Source organism: Aquarana catesbeiana, linkage group LG07, assembly GCF_042186555.1.
Source record: "Aquarana catesbeiana isolate 2022-GZ linkage group LG07, ASM4218655v1, whole genome shotgun sequence".
Lineage (NCBI taxonomy): Eukaryota > Metazoa > Chordata > Amphibia > Anura > Ranidae > Aquarana > Aquarana catesbeiana.
The window spans coordinates 41,624,866-41,639,689 of record NC_133330.1 but is presented as its reverse complement, the minus strand read 5'-3'; the positions used below and the strand labels follow the sequence as shown (position 1 = coordinate 41,639,689).

General features: G+C 44.0%; 1 protein-coding gene across 18 annotated transcripts in view; it reads right to left on the bottom strand.

The window, feature by feature from the left end:
* The window catches only part of FOXP1 (forkhead box P1), a 1,122,086-nt gene that overhangs the window by 591,608 nt on the left and 515,654 nt on the right, over positions 1-14,824 (bottom strand). For all 18 annotated transcript variants that reach the window (XM_073592053.1, XM_073592052.1, XM_073592058.1 and 15 more), the window contains one exon: positions 8,858-8,928. The gene's annotated coding sequence lies outside the window, so the exon portion shown is untranslated. The remainder of the gene's footprint in view (positions 1-8,857; positions 8,929-14,824) is intronic.

Here is a 14,824-nt window from a genome sequence, read left to right as displayed (position 1 = left end):
CAGTGGAGAGGGGAGTGGATACCTGTCCCCACTTCTGTCAGACATTGCCATGGCGAGGTACGCCACAAGAGAGGCCCCCTCTTCCTCCCTCCTTCTTCCCCTGCTGCTAGGCCAGTAAGAGAGCACAGCGCGCTTCACACATGCGCAGTAAGGACCCACAAGGCTTCACTGCCGGGTTCCCTTACCGGCAATGGCGGTGGCTGCACCCAACAGCCGATGGAAACATCGGCTGTGGTGCTGACATCGCTGGATTCCAGGACAGGTAAGTGTCCTAATATTAAAAGTCGGCAGCTACAGTATTTGTAGCTGCTGACTTTTAATTTCTTGGAGGGGGAGGCCGGAACACCGCTTTAACTTACATAAATAAGCCCCACCTTCTCCACACACGGCAAGGCTCAGCTCTGATCCGTCGCCAGGCTCCAATACACTGTGCTTTACATTATATACACTGGTCAGCACGGTGTCAGGGTACACCTGGTCTTTTACATTATATACAGATCAGTCTGTACCCTGGCACCTTGCTGTACATACTGACAATGTAGTTCTGTAAATACACTAACCTGTTTCCAGGACTTGCCTCCCTCAGTACCCTGAGGAATCTAGAATCCAGGGACCATTCCACAGCTGCCAATACAATTTTATTCACAGTCCTCCACACATGTTCATGCTTCAACGCCCGAGCCCCTTGGAGATCCGCCCACTCTCTGTCATTGGACGGCACAGGCAGCCGCTCTCCTATTGGCTTTCATTAGTCCAGGAAGGGAGGAGTCACTTTTCCCTTCCTCTGTTTACAGAGGCACCGCAGCGATGCTTACACTAGCAGACACTCACTGTCAGTTCTTCCCACTGCAGGGAGGGATTTACATATATCGCCTGCCCCTTCCCAAACTCACTGATGAGAAAGGGACGCGCCGAGGTGGTTTCTCTATGCAGATGCTGCCAGTGCAAGTGACTAAGTGACTGCGGGATTTCTGCCCCCCCCATCCTGCCAGCCCTGGTGGCAGTGCCCCTGCCAACGGGTGTCAGCCCTCTGGCCGGTGTCACCCGGGTGAGGTCTGCTTCCCCCCTGCACCCACCTAGTGACACCACTGAATCTCAGTATAGCTGTCTGCCCGTACCTCCCATACTGGCAGACAGTTACTGGAGAACAGGAAGATACATAAACTACGAGAGCGCTCACCAGCGGCCTTGCAGTTCATTGGGGACAACAAGCTGTCTGCCACGGGGGCAGATGGTAGTTGTAGTTCATTCACAGATTGCTATGAATGAATGATGCAGCCGCGTGGGCAGAGCTCCACACGGCTGCACTCTTTTTAAATTGTGACAGTGGATGCGAGTAAAAGATTTGAGGGGTGCAGGCAGGAGCTCTTTGGTAACGTGTTATATGTTACACCCTAAATAGGGGTGTAATATGTAACATTATACTTAAGGTGAACTTATCTTTTAAAGACCCTGAAAAAATACATGGTGATCTGCCAGAAATGCAAGTTCCTAAGCCCTGTTGTGAGCTGACGGCACACATTGGTGCCCATTCTGCTGCTCATTTGTCATTTGCTAAACTTTTCAAACTCTCCCACATATTATTCTCTACAACATAAAGACTAATCATTCTGTAGAGTCCCAAGATTAAAGTATTTGTGAACCTCACCTTGTAAAATAACCCATTCAGCATAGGCGTGCGCACATGGTGTGCCAGGTGTGCCTGGGTACACCCTAATCACCCTGTGCAGTGCAGATTCCCCCTGCTTAACCCCCATGGAAGCTGGGGCTACAGAGAAAGGGACTGGGAAATCTCTGTCCTCAGTCCCTTTCTTTGCTATTTCACAAATACCCCTCAATGGGGCTCCTAACACATTGTAAAAAAATAATATTTTTTGTTTTTAATATTTTATATAGTTATTTTTTTACAATTTTTTTAAATATTTTTTTTCATAATTTTTTTTTTTGAAAAAAATATTTAAAAAAAAATAACAAAATAAAATAATCAAAACAAAAAACTGACACCAACACCACCCACTGCTCTACTGTTCGTGTGTGTTTGAACTTTGGCATGCACACCCTAATGCAATAGGCTACGCACACCTATGCCATTCAGTTTAAAATAGCAATGCAAAGCAAAACATTTGTGTATAAAAAAAAACTATGTATATAATTTTTCAATTGAAATTTTGCATACCTTTTGCAATAGAAATTTCAGTTTTGTGAAATACTCCCCGCAGGTTAACAACTAATACCACTAAATCTAAAACCACTAATACTAATAATAATACCACTGAATAGAGTCACTGCAGCTTTTGTTATTAGAACTGAGAGTGGCCTAGCTGATTATAATGAACCAGAATGTGGTGAAACAAACACAAAGCATACTTCAGATCAAGAAAATGTAAGAATCTGCAACAAAGTTTGTAAAAATCCCCACACTCTACATTGATCACCCTGAGGGAATTATTTTTTTCTCAACAAGAGTGCAGTGGGGTTGATTTACTAAAACTGGAGAGTGCAAAATCTGGTGCTGCTCTGCATAGAAACCAATCAGCTTCTGGGTTTTTCTCAAAACTTAATCGAACAAGCTGAAGTTAGAGGCTGATTGGCTACCATGCACAGCTGCACCAGGTTTTGCACTCTCCATTTTAAGTAAATTCACCCTCATGTCTAGCGCCCGTTGTAGGAACATTTTATTGCAAGATACGTACATCTCACAACTTTTTTTTTTTTTAAATGGTGTACATTTGAAATATAGAAAGAGTTTGGTAGTGTTCTTCTTTAACAAGCAGCAGTAAACATTCAGGCGTAATTACTCTTTAACCTCTTGGAATCCGCGCTATAGCCGAATGACGGCCGCAGCGCGGACCTGAATTTCAGGGAGGCCGTCATATGACGGCCTCCCTTGTGCACGCGCTGTGATCACCGAGTCACTGAGACTCGGTTTATCACAGATCCGAGTAAGGGGCCGGTCCCGGCCCCTTACCATGTGATCAGCGGTCAGCCAATGACAGCTGATCACATGACGTAAACAAAAGCTCGGTAATTGTGTTTTTTTTTTTCTCCTCACGCTGACAGCGTGAGGAGAAAAAAAAGCCGATCACCGGCTTATCTGCAAGGGACATCGGTCCCCAAGAGGAAGAGGCAATTATGCCTCATCTGTGCCCACCAGTACCCGCTGCCAGTGCCACCTGCCATTGCCACCTGCCAGTGCCCACCAGTGCCACCTATCAATGCCCATGAGTGCCACCTATCTGATATCATGCTTAGAACTTGCATATTACAGCACCTCTGAAACTGGGACATCAAGGAGGCTGAGAGGGCTTCTAAAAAGGTAAATGGTTCTGGAAGAAGCTGTCATAATTCCATCTGCCCCCGGTGACTGATTGTGTTATTACAGGCTGAAGGGTTGAAAGCCTACCGTCGCTAACCAGCGGGATTTCTAAGGAATTGCACATCAATCTAGTTCATGTTACTTTCTATGTGTTTATATGTCACTATCACCTTGTGTCAATGCTGGCGCTATATCTTATAGATATTTCTAGTTGCTAGTATATTCATTTTCACGTCACACGTTCCAGTTTAGCATTCATACAATAGGTGCTATTTATATGATTACATCATTACTATTCTAGTGATTCTTTCACTTTCACAGTGCACTTGTATATCTTTGATCAATATATAGTTGCTAGCGCTGCATTTATTCATTTATATTTGTAAAGTTTTAGCACTTTTTTAACAGCAGATTACCATATTCATTTTGTCCAATCGCTAGCGCTGTATTTATTGATTTATTGAGTGCCCACTAGTGCCACCTATCAATGCCCATGAGTGCCACCTATCAATGCCACCTAGCAGTGCTGCCTATCAGTTTAACCGATCAGTGCCTATTATTGCCACCCATCAGTGCCCATCACTGCCACCCATCAGTGCCCATCACTGCCACCTATCGGTGCCCATCAGTGTAGCCTCATCAGCGTACATCAATGAAGGAGAAAAATTACCTGTTTGCAAAATTTTATAACAAAATATTAAAAAAAAAAAAAAAAAATTATTTTCTTAACAAAAAATAAAAACTACAGAGGTGATCAAATACCACCAAAAGAAAGCTCTATTTGTGGGCAAAAAATGATAAAAATTTAATTTGGGTACAGTGTAGCATGACCGCGCAATTGTCATTCAAAGTGCATCAGCGCTGAAAGCTGAAAATTGGTCTGGATAGGAGGGGGGTTTAAGTGCCCAGTAAGCAAGTGGTTAAACAAACAAACAAAAAAAATCATATCTATTATTCATTACAATTGACAATTGTCACTACCAAAAAAAAAAAACACAAATGACCAGCTTTACACTGAGGGTCTAAAAGTGTTGGTATGGCGACAATCTCACATTTAGATTCAATTAGCCGTGTTATATTCTTACAAGGTCACAGAAAGCAGTAATAAGCACTGACATCACACAGCACGGCGATGACTGGCTGCCGATGACATCACGGTTGTCATGGTGTCTAGAGAACGATTAATTTTTTTAAAAGGATGATTATGGAGCAAGCAGATGAACATCAAGCGGATGACACGGCTGTAGTAACACACTAAGAGATATGCGGAAAACTTCTTGGGAACTTCTGTCTGATAGCACGTTTGCACCCGAAGGCCATTTTCACAGTGCATTCCGTAAAGAAGTTGTAGAACATTCTTGTGACACTGAGAAATGAATATCCGTGACCTCTTGTGGTGTTAAGCATGGAACAGCACTCAATAAATTATATATATAATTGTATACGCAGAAGTGGAGCCATGTTTACCATAAGGCTGCATTCACACTATAGCGCTCCAGAGCTTTTTTAGGGGGCCATGCTTCCCGCTATGCGGATTGCTGCGATTGCAGTGCGTTTTATTGCAGGACAATCGTGGCAGCCCCTGCACTGCGATTTGAGGTGTCATTCAAATGAATGGCATCTCAAATGCAAGTTCCACGATTTGTCATTCACACATCAGCGCTGTCAAATCGCAGGCAGATTCGCGGCAAATCTGCCAGCAATTTAAAATGCTGTAGTGTGAATGCAGCCTAAAGCTCTTTTGGTTCTCTGCCTATGGCTACAAGATAAGCAGGGGCAGCCCCCAAAATACATTTACATTTTTATTTTTATTTTTCCTGCCTAACCACCTCTGTAAACTCCTGGACAAACCTAGCAACAGTGCTGAAGAAGAATGAATACAGACTGTTTAGAGTGATCAAGAGACCCTCTACAAAGCAGTAGCGATGTTCCTCTTTCTCTGCAGGGTGTAGAATAGTACAGCTAGAAGCTCTATATATAAGGTATGTGCTTTAAATAAGACATTCTGGTTTGTAGACAATAAAAATTATGGTTAAAGTATTTCATTTTGGATAGAGTAAGGAAGGGATATAACCCCTGTGACCCGTTGGGGAGATTGCCCTTTGCTTCCTGTTCCATAGCCAAAACAGGAAGTAAAAGGAAATCCCCTCAAATTAGGGGAATTCCTTGGGGACCCCCATGTCAGCAGAACTATTTTCCCCTTTGGAAGATTTCCTCTCTATTACTTTTCTGGGGACAACCCAAAATTTGGGATTTTCTTTTACTTTCAATGATAATGGTAAAAAGGACAAATAGAGAGGGTGAATCTCTTTAACGGGGGCACAGACAGCATTAAAAACTGATGGGTGTGCTAATCCCTCTCCACTCCATCCAAAACTAAAAAAAAAAAAGTTTTGCCTTTAGTTACACCTTAAAGTATAAAGCCCCTTATGACTCAGGCTGCATTCACACTTCAGTGTCTTGAATTGCGGGCAGATTTGCCACGATTCTGCCCGTGATTTGAAAGCACCGATGTGTAAATGACAAATCGCGGGACTCACATTTAGACCCCTATCACACTGGGGCGATTTGCAGGCGCTAAAAATAGTGCTTGCAAAGCGCCCTGAAAGAGCCGCTCCTGTCTCTCCAATGTGAAAGCCCCGAGGACTTTCACACTGGAGCGGTGCGTTGGCGGGACGCTAAAAAAAGTCCTGCTAGCAGCATCTTTGGAGCGGTGAAGGAGAGGTGTGTATACCGTTCCTACAGCGCTCCTGCCCATTGAAATGAATGGGTAGCGTGGCTATACCGCTGGCAAAGCGCTGCTGTAGCAGCGCTTACGGGTGGTTTTAACCCTTTCTCGGCCGCTAGCGGGGGGTAAAAGCTCCCCGCTAGCAGCCGAATAGCGCAGTGAAATTAACGGTAAAGTGCCGCTAAAAATAGCAGCACTTTACGGCCGACGCACCCACCGCCCCAGTGTGAAAGGAGCCTTAAGATGCCATTCATTTGAATGACACCTAAAATCGTGGTGCGGGTCTGCCGCGATATATACCGCGTGAAGCATCTCACCCAAAAAAAGTTCAGCTTTTAGGTGTCACTCAAATGAATGGCATCTCAAACGTGAGTCCTGCGATTTGTCATTTACACATCGGCGATTTCAAATTGTGGGCAGAATCGCAGCAAATCTGCCCGCGATTCAAATTCTGAAGTGTGAATGCAGTCTAAAAGCACACAGGGATACCAGATTCTTCAAAGGCAGGGCAAGAAGAGGTCCCCAAGCATAAGGGGTTGGCAATATGGACACAGATATAGGGGAAAATAATGATGTGACTCTAGGACAACCACAAACTGCTGAGCCAGGCTAAAATGTAATTCTAAAGATGGAGCACCAGTTACTGAACACTGCATGGTTTACAGTTAGTGAATATTTATTAAAACAAAGTTACTGTGTTCTATTTAGTCATTTAGTACAGGGGCCGGGAGAAGGGGGGCTAAAGCAAACACAGCAATATCCAATGATTTTCACATTTAGATTAGATCTAACATGGTTGTTGAGAAAGGAGATGAAGCCTTACCATGCAAAGCAAAGCAACAGGTTAACTTTAATGGTGGCCCCCAGCAGACCAGCAGCACATACTCATCTACCCTTTGCACCCCTGTTTTTTCATTCAGCTGTTGGGAGTTAAGGCAGGCCATAGATTATGTGATTTTCTTTCCTGCAACCATGGGTTGCAGGAAAGAAAATCGCTTGATGTCCCCATCAACACATTCAGTGTTGATGGGGGAATCCCTCCCGCAGAGACATTGTGTTCTACTGATGGCGGGGGATGCGGGGAGTCGCTCCTGTCAGGAGAACACGCTGATTATTGCTAGCATCTATAGCTACTGGCAATAATCTTGTGCCAAAAATCCGACATGTTGCTTGTACCAAAGTTGATCGATGGATCGACTTGGGTACAATCAGCCTGCCCATAGATGATTTGAAGCTCGGCCGGTCCCTGCTGAAACGGCCAAGATTTGAACCATTTATGGTCAACTTAATAGAGTATGTCCTATGTAAGCCCCAAGTTTACACAGAGCTGGGAATTCTCACCTTTCACCCGAGTGACAGTGCCAAGGGCCCAAGCAGCCAGTTGCCAAGTACCAACGCTGTCATACAGGCGGTGAGTCACATCTTGTTTTTGGGTGAGTGTAGTGAAAGGGGAGTGGGTAAATATGTCGTTTTGGTTGGGTCACTATTAAAGTGTACTGGTTGCTTTTCTCTGCACAGGCAAAACTCCCAAGTGGACAGGAGTCGGGAACTGGGGCAAGGATATAAGGCTGGGAGTATCCAGGGCATATAAGAAGCCACGGGCCGACTCAGGCCACCAGGCTCCACCTATACCTAAAGCTGGCCATAAACATTTCAAATCTTGGCCGGTTCAGCAGAGAATGGCCGGGATTCGAGCCATGTATGAGCAGGCTGATTGTACCCAACTTGATTGATTGATCAACTTGGGTGCCACCAGACTGTTTTTTTTCCTGCGATTATTGCTAACTGTAGCTGCTAGCAATAATCACTGTGTTCTGCCAGCAGGGATGGCTCCCTGTGCCCAACCCCCCTGCAAGGAGAATGCAATAGTGCCGCAGGAGGGATAAACATACCAACAATGACCGTGGTTGCAGGAAAAAAAATCGCACCATCTATGGCTAGCTTAAGGCTAGCCATACATGCTTAGCTTTCAGCTCACAGACTGAACAAGATAAATTGATCGCTTTCCCCATCCATGCTAAACAGCATGGATGGAGGAATCTACATTGCCAGCTAATGGATTCTGACAGCCGCAGAACCTGTAGCTGCCTAAATACCCAAACAACGACTACATCTGATAAGATAGTTCTTGTTTGGCTGACTTTTTGCTCCAATTTATGAAGAATCAGCCAAAATGCAATAGCCAGCTTAAAACCTTCTGGGTGAACTTCCCTTTAAAGTGGTTGTAAACCTCAGACATGAAATATGAACAAAGCATATTCCTCTATAGTGTGTACTTTTCTCAATCCAGAGCACTAAGTGATTTTTCTGTCCGCTGCCTCGTTCCTCCGCTATCAGCATGAATCGCTTCTGACAAGTTTCCTGACACCAAGAGATAAAAAGGTGACAGAGGAGGGACCTCCAGCTGATTGACAGCCTTAGCTCTGTTTCTGTGTGAAGGGGGCGTGTCCCTTCCCTCCAATCAGCTCTCAGAGCTCTCCTCACTGATGTAACTTTGGCTCTTCACCCCCTGCTTTTCAGAGCTGAGAGATCCTGTGTAAATTCTGGACCTTGAACAACTGTAGAGAAGAAAAGACTGCAGATAAACTACTTATGTGGGAGGATTTGTCTCATTTCTGTGTCCCACCTGAGGCCAGTCACTGCACTGGGTATATGTGAGGGTTTACAACCACTTTAAATAACGGATAGGGCCGATTGAATTCCTACATCTTGAAATCATTGGGTTTAAAAAAAACAAAACACAACAACCTTTAAACGTACTCAGGCCACGTAAATAAAAGCACATTGAAAATATAATCATGAAAAGTAATTACCTTATACAAGTAGCTGCTTCTGCAAAGCAAACTTCAGTCACAACCACCCAAAAAAGGTCACTCTCTTTACCCTGAAAACAAAAAGAAAAAAAAAACTGAATGAGACCATGAATAAATAAGAGTGCAAGCGAGCACGTCGACAGCATTTTCATTGGCATCATGTTAGGCATGAGCAAACATAGGTAAATAAAAAAAAAAAAAAGAAAAAATACACAAATAAACCCAATTGTTTTTAGTGGTGAATGAGAGTTAATAAAAAAACAGTATGACACAGGACAATTGCTTATCAGTACCAGCCAGCGCTAGTCTCTTAAAATCACAAGAATAACACAGGCATTTTTGGAAAGGAGTGGACACAGCTTGTATTCACACACAAAAAAAAAATGAAAAGAAAACTTGTCGACCTCCAAAATGATCCTGGTTGATAATCTGACTCACAGTGGGCCTCACGATTAAAAAAAAGAAATAGCTGCTGTAATTTTTCACAGTAACCAACATTGAAGCTAAAGGGCAGCTTATCTTTTTCTATTTTATTTTTAAATCAGAAAAAAAGTTTTTCAAACTTTAACAAATAAACACAACATCAGTAGCGGTGTTCCAAAGTTCGCATTAGTTCAGTAATTCTCAAACTGTATGCCACAGCACACTAGATGTGCAGGTGTAAAATCCAGAAGTAGTAGAAAGAGAAAATTATCACCGCTCTAAGAAAGCCGATCTCCTCCATGCTGGAAGCAACAGGTGCCGGCAATGCTTGTACAATGAAGTAATTAGAGAAAGTCCTGGACAGCCACACTCAAATTAATATGTTGCCTTTATTAAATAAAAGTCATAAAAGATACATGTCGCAGCAGAAAAATGCAGGAAAGCTGACGCGTTTCACACTGTAGTCAGTGCTTAATCATAGCTATGATTAAGCACTGACTACAGTGTGAAATGCGTCAGCTTTCCTGCATTTTCTGCTGCGGCATGTATCTTTTATGACTTTTACTTAATAAAGGCAACATATTAATTTGAGTGCGGCTGTCCAGGACTTTCTCTATTTACTTCGTAGATATGCAGGTGTGCTGTGGGATATTTCAGGGAGGGGGGGGGGGTCAGCAAAGACTGTAACAGCGGTCAGACCGTCAGACCCACGGGGCCAGGGTGGGAGGACTTGATGGCAGTCTGCAAGTGTTGGAATGCAGCCTGACATGCAGAGCCCACCGGAAAAGTAGATCACCGGGAGGAAACGACGCAACGCATTTGCAGAGCATGTACGGTAGTCCATAGAGAGGCCGCAACGCTCCTTTCTTAATCTCTCCAAGCACGCGAGCCCTGTACCAACCTCACCAGCACCATGGAAGCACCCTCTATGTATGATGTTCCTGTATACTTCCTCCCTCATGTGAGTTGATTCTTTTAATAAATGTAAAAGATACTACTATACATAGGGTCTTAGCCTAGGTTCACACTGCTGCGGGACTGAAATTGCGCGAGTTCTGCTGAACACGCACAGTTTCGTACCCGCATGTCAGTCTGACTTCAGGAGCGATTTCAGAGACATCTGTGTGGGTTCCTGCACAGATGTCTATTGAAATTGCACCCGAAGTTGCCAAAAGTAGTACAGAAACTACTTTTGGGAATCGTTGCGGCATTGCAAAGTCAGCATCATACCGATTCAGACGGTGCTATTGCCGGCAACAGCCGCAGATTTGGCATGCGATTTGACATGTCAAATTGCATCAATGTGAACCTGGGCTTAGACTTATACCGTGTACGCACTAATGGAATTTTCAACAGAAAGAGTCCGATGGGAGCTTTTTATCGTATATTCCGACTGTGTGTATGCCCCATCGGACTTTTTCTGTCAAAAATTCAGACGGACTTAGATAGAGAACATGTTCTATATTTTTCAGACGGAACAAATTACTTTCGGAAAAAACGCTCGTCTGTATGCTGTTCCGACGCCCCAAAAATGACGCATGCTCTGAAGCAAGTACGAGGCGGAAGTTATTGGCTACTAGCTATTGAACTTCCGTTTTCTGGTGCCGTTGTACGTGTTGTACATCACCGCGTTCTGGACGGTCGGAATTTGGTGTGACCGTGTGTATGCGAGACAGCTTGAGCGGAATTCCGTCGGAACTCCGTCGTAAAAACCTTCAGCGTTTATTCCGACAGCAAAACCGGCAGTGTGTACAGGGCATTAGAGGCGCCTGTCCCCTTTTCTCTTTTGTCTACACTACAGTGTTAACTTAGGAGTCTGCTTCAACACTAAATAAGTTCTTCACCACAAAAATTGTTAAATCTTTTCAGGTGTGCTGTGAAAAACGTTTAGATGTTAGATGTCTTGTTTAGACAAAAAAGTTTGAGAAACACTGTATTAATTATACAAGGTGTGATACATCCAGAAAGCTGTAATCACTCTTAAAGCACAATCTCCTTTTTCTATTTTCTACTGTCATGTTTTGTTTATTTAGTTGTATTTTTTATTATAACTATATAGTTTGTTATTTGTATTTATCTAATATATTAATATATATACGCTATCTCTCTCTCTCTCTCTCGCTCTCTCTCAAGGTCATCAAGGTCATCCAGTGCCCAGGACAAAGATGCCAAACTGTGTCCCCCTCTTTCCCTTAGGGTTAGGGTCAGGGTGCCCCCATCCCTGCAACAAACCAGGGCTGCCGACCCTCCTACCCACTTCTTGTCCTGGCCCTGATTGGGGCAGAGCACCTAAATGCAGGACTGTCCCAGGAAATCCATGACAGTTGGCATCTATGCGTGAGACAACTACAAATTACTGTTATTACAGTCCCTTTTGAAATCATTGCTTCCACATTTACTGCTCCCTACAGCCACTTTAACTCCTTCACACCTAAGGGTAAAACAAATCTAAATGCCTAAGCCTAGTTTTGAAATGTTGACATGTGTTAGTAAAACCGTACATATCATCACAACTACTTTGTCCATCCAGGTGGATTATACCTTGTATTTTCAGGATAAATTGGGCTTTCATTTGGTAGTATTTAGTTGTCGATATTTCCTTTTTTTTCAAACAGGTAATTTTTCTCCTTCACTGATGTGCGCAGATAAGGCTTCACTGATGGGCACTGATAGGCTGCACTGATAGGCATTGATGGGTACTGATAAGCTGCACTGAAGGGCACTGATGAGGAAGCACTAATGAGGCTGCACTGATAGATGGCACAGATGGGCACTGGTAGGTGGCACAGATGGGCACTGGTGACACTGATGAGGCACTGATTGACAGCACTGGTGGGCACTGACTGGCAGCACTGGTGAGCATTGTTGGGACTGCACTGATAATCAGTGCCCTGATTATCACTGTAGAGGTCCCTTTTAGAGAAGCCGGCTATCAGCATGAGGAAAGGAGCGGGCGTGTGGCTGGCGCGATCACGGGAGGTCATCATATGATGACCTCCCAGAACTACAGTGGGGACGGAAAGTATTCAGACCCCCTTAAATTTTTCACTCTTTGTTATATTGCAGCCATTTGCTAAAAGTTCATTTTTTTTCCTCATTAATGTACACACAGCACCCCATATTGACAGAAAAACACAGAATTGTTGACATTTTTGCAGAATTATTAAAAAAGAAAAACTGAAATATCACATGGTCCTAAGTATTCAGACCCTTTGCTCAGTATTTAGTAGAAGCACCCTTTTGATCTAATACAGCCATGAGTCTTTTTGGGAAAGATGCAACAAGTTTTTCACATCTGGATTTGGGGATCCTCTGCCATTCCTCCTTGCAGATCCTCTCCAGTTCTGTCAGGTTGGATGGTAAACGTTGGTGGAAAGCCATTTTTAGTTCTCTCCAGAGATGCTCAATTGGGTTTAAGTCAGGGCTCTGGCTGGGCCATTCAAGAACAGTCACAGAGTTGCTTTGAAGCCACTCCTTCGTTATTTTAGCTGTGTGCTTAGGGTCATTGTCTTGTTGGAAGGTAAACCTTCGGCCCAGTCTGAGGTCCTGAGCACTCTGGAAAAGGTTTTCATCCAGGATATCCCTGTACTTGGCCGCATTCATCTTTCCCTCAATTGCAACCAGTCGTCCTATCCCTGCAGCTGAAAAACACCCCCACAGCATGATGCTGCCACCACCATGCTTCACTGTTGGGACTGTATTGGACAGGTGATGAGCAGTGCTTGGTTTTCTCCCCACATACCGCTTAGAAATAAGGCCAAAAAGTTCTATCTTGGTCTCATCAGACCAGAGAATCTTATTTCTCACCATCTTGGAGTCCTTCGGGTGTTTTATAGCAAACTCCATGCGGGCTTTCATGTGTCTTGCACTGAGGAGAGGCTTCCGCCGGGCCACTTTGCCATAAAGCCCCGACTGGTGGAGGGCTGCAGTGATGGTTGACTTTCTACAACTTTCTCCCATCTCCCGACTGCATCTCTGGAGCTCAGCCACAGTGATCTTTGGGTTCTTCTTATCTCTCTCACCAAGGCTCTTCTCCCCCGATAGCTCAGTTTGGCTGGACGGCCAGCTCTAGGAAGGGTTCTGGTTGTCCCAAATGTCTCCCATTAAGGATTATGGAGGGCACTGTGCTCTTAGGAACCTTAAGTGCAGCAGAAATTTTTTTGTAACCTTGGCCAGATCTGTGCCTTGCCACAATTCTGTCTCTGAGCTCATGATTCTCATTTGCTCTGACATGCACTGTGAGCTATAAGGTCTTATATAGACAGGTGTGTGGCTTTCCTAATCAGGTCCAATCAGCATAATCAAACACAGCTGGACACAAATGAAGGTGTAGAACCATCCCAAGGATGATCAGAAGAAATGGACAGCACCTGAGTTAAATATATGAGTGTCACAGCAAAGGGTCTGAATACTTAGGACCATGTGATATTTCAGTTTTTTTTTTTTAATAAATCTGCAAAAATGTCAACAATTCTGTGTTTTTCTGTCAATATGGGGTGCTGTGTGTACATTAATGAGGAAAAAAAAAAAAGAACTTAAATGATTTCAGCAATTGGCTGCAATATAACAAAGAGTGAAAAATTTAAGAGGATCTGAATACTTTCCGTTCCCACTGTAGCTGGCCGTACTGTAGCCATCATTCGGCTATAGCGCGGTCGACAAGTGGTTAACAAGCTCAAACTATTTCCCTCACTAACATTTGTGGCCGCTGGGTGCGCTGTATAAACTATATGTAGCTGAGGCTACATACAGTATACAACTCTATATTCTTCCTGCCTCGCACTCGGAACAAAATAGTGTTGGTCTGATTGGCATTCAGCCATTAATAAGCAGTTTTGTATTCTATCAATGAATACAAAGCTTCCTCTGATTGGCTGAGTCAGAGACTGTGACATCATCAACTAGCCTTTCTGATAGAATACAAAGCTGCCCATGAATGGCTGAGCACCACTCGGAAAGGTCTCGTCTCACACAAGAAACACGGTGCTGTATTATTATTCATTATTATACAGGATTTATATAGCGCCGACAGTTTGCGCAGTGCTTTACAATGTTAGGGCAAACAGTACAATTGCAATACAATTAAATATAGGAGGAATCAGAGGGCCCTGCTCGTTGGAGCTTACAATCTAGGAGGGATGGTCAAGGGATACAAAAGGGTAAAATAAAACTGTAGGGGATGATCTAATGAAGAAAATGAAAGTACAGTTGTTACATGGAGGCAGGATAGGCTTCTGTAAAGAGAAAGTTTTCAGGGATCGCCTAAAAGTGGACAGATTGGAAGATAGTCTGACAGATTAGGGTAGGGAATTCCAGAGGATGGGGCAGGCTCGGGAGAAGTCCTGAAGGCGGATATGGGAGGAGGTGATGAGGGCGCTAGAGAGCAGGAGGTCTTGGGGGGAACGAAGAGGACGATTAGGTTGGTATTTCGAGACTAGGCTAGTGATGTAGCTGGGGGCAGAGTTGTGGATGGCTTTGTAAGTTATTGTTAGTATTCTGAATTTAAGTCGTTGGGTGAGTGGCAGCCAATGGAGGGATTGGCAG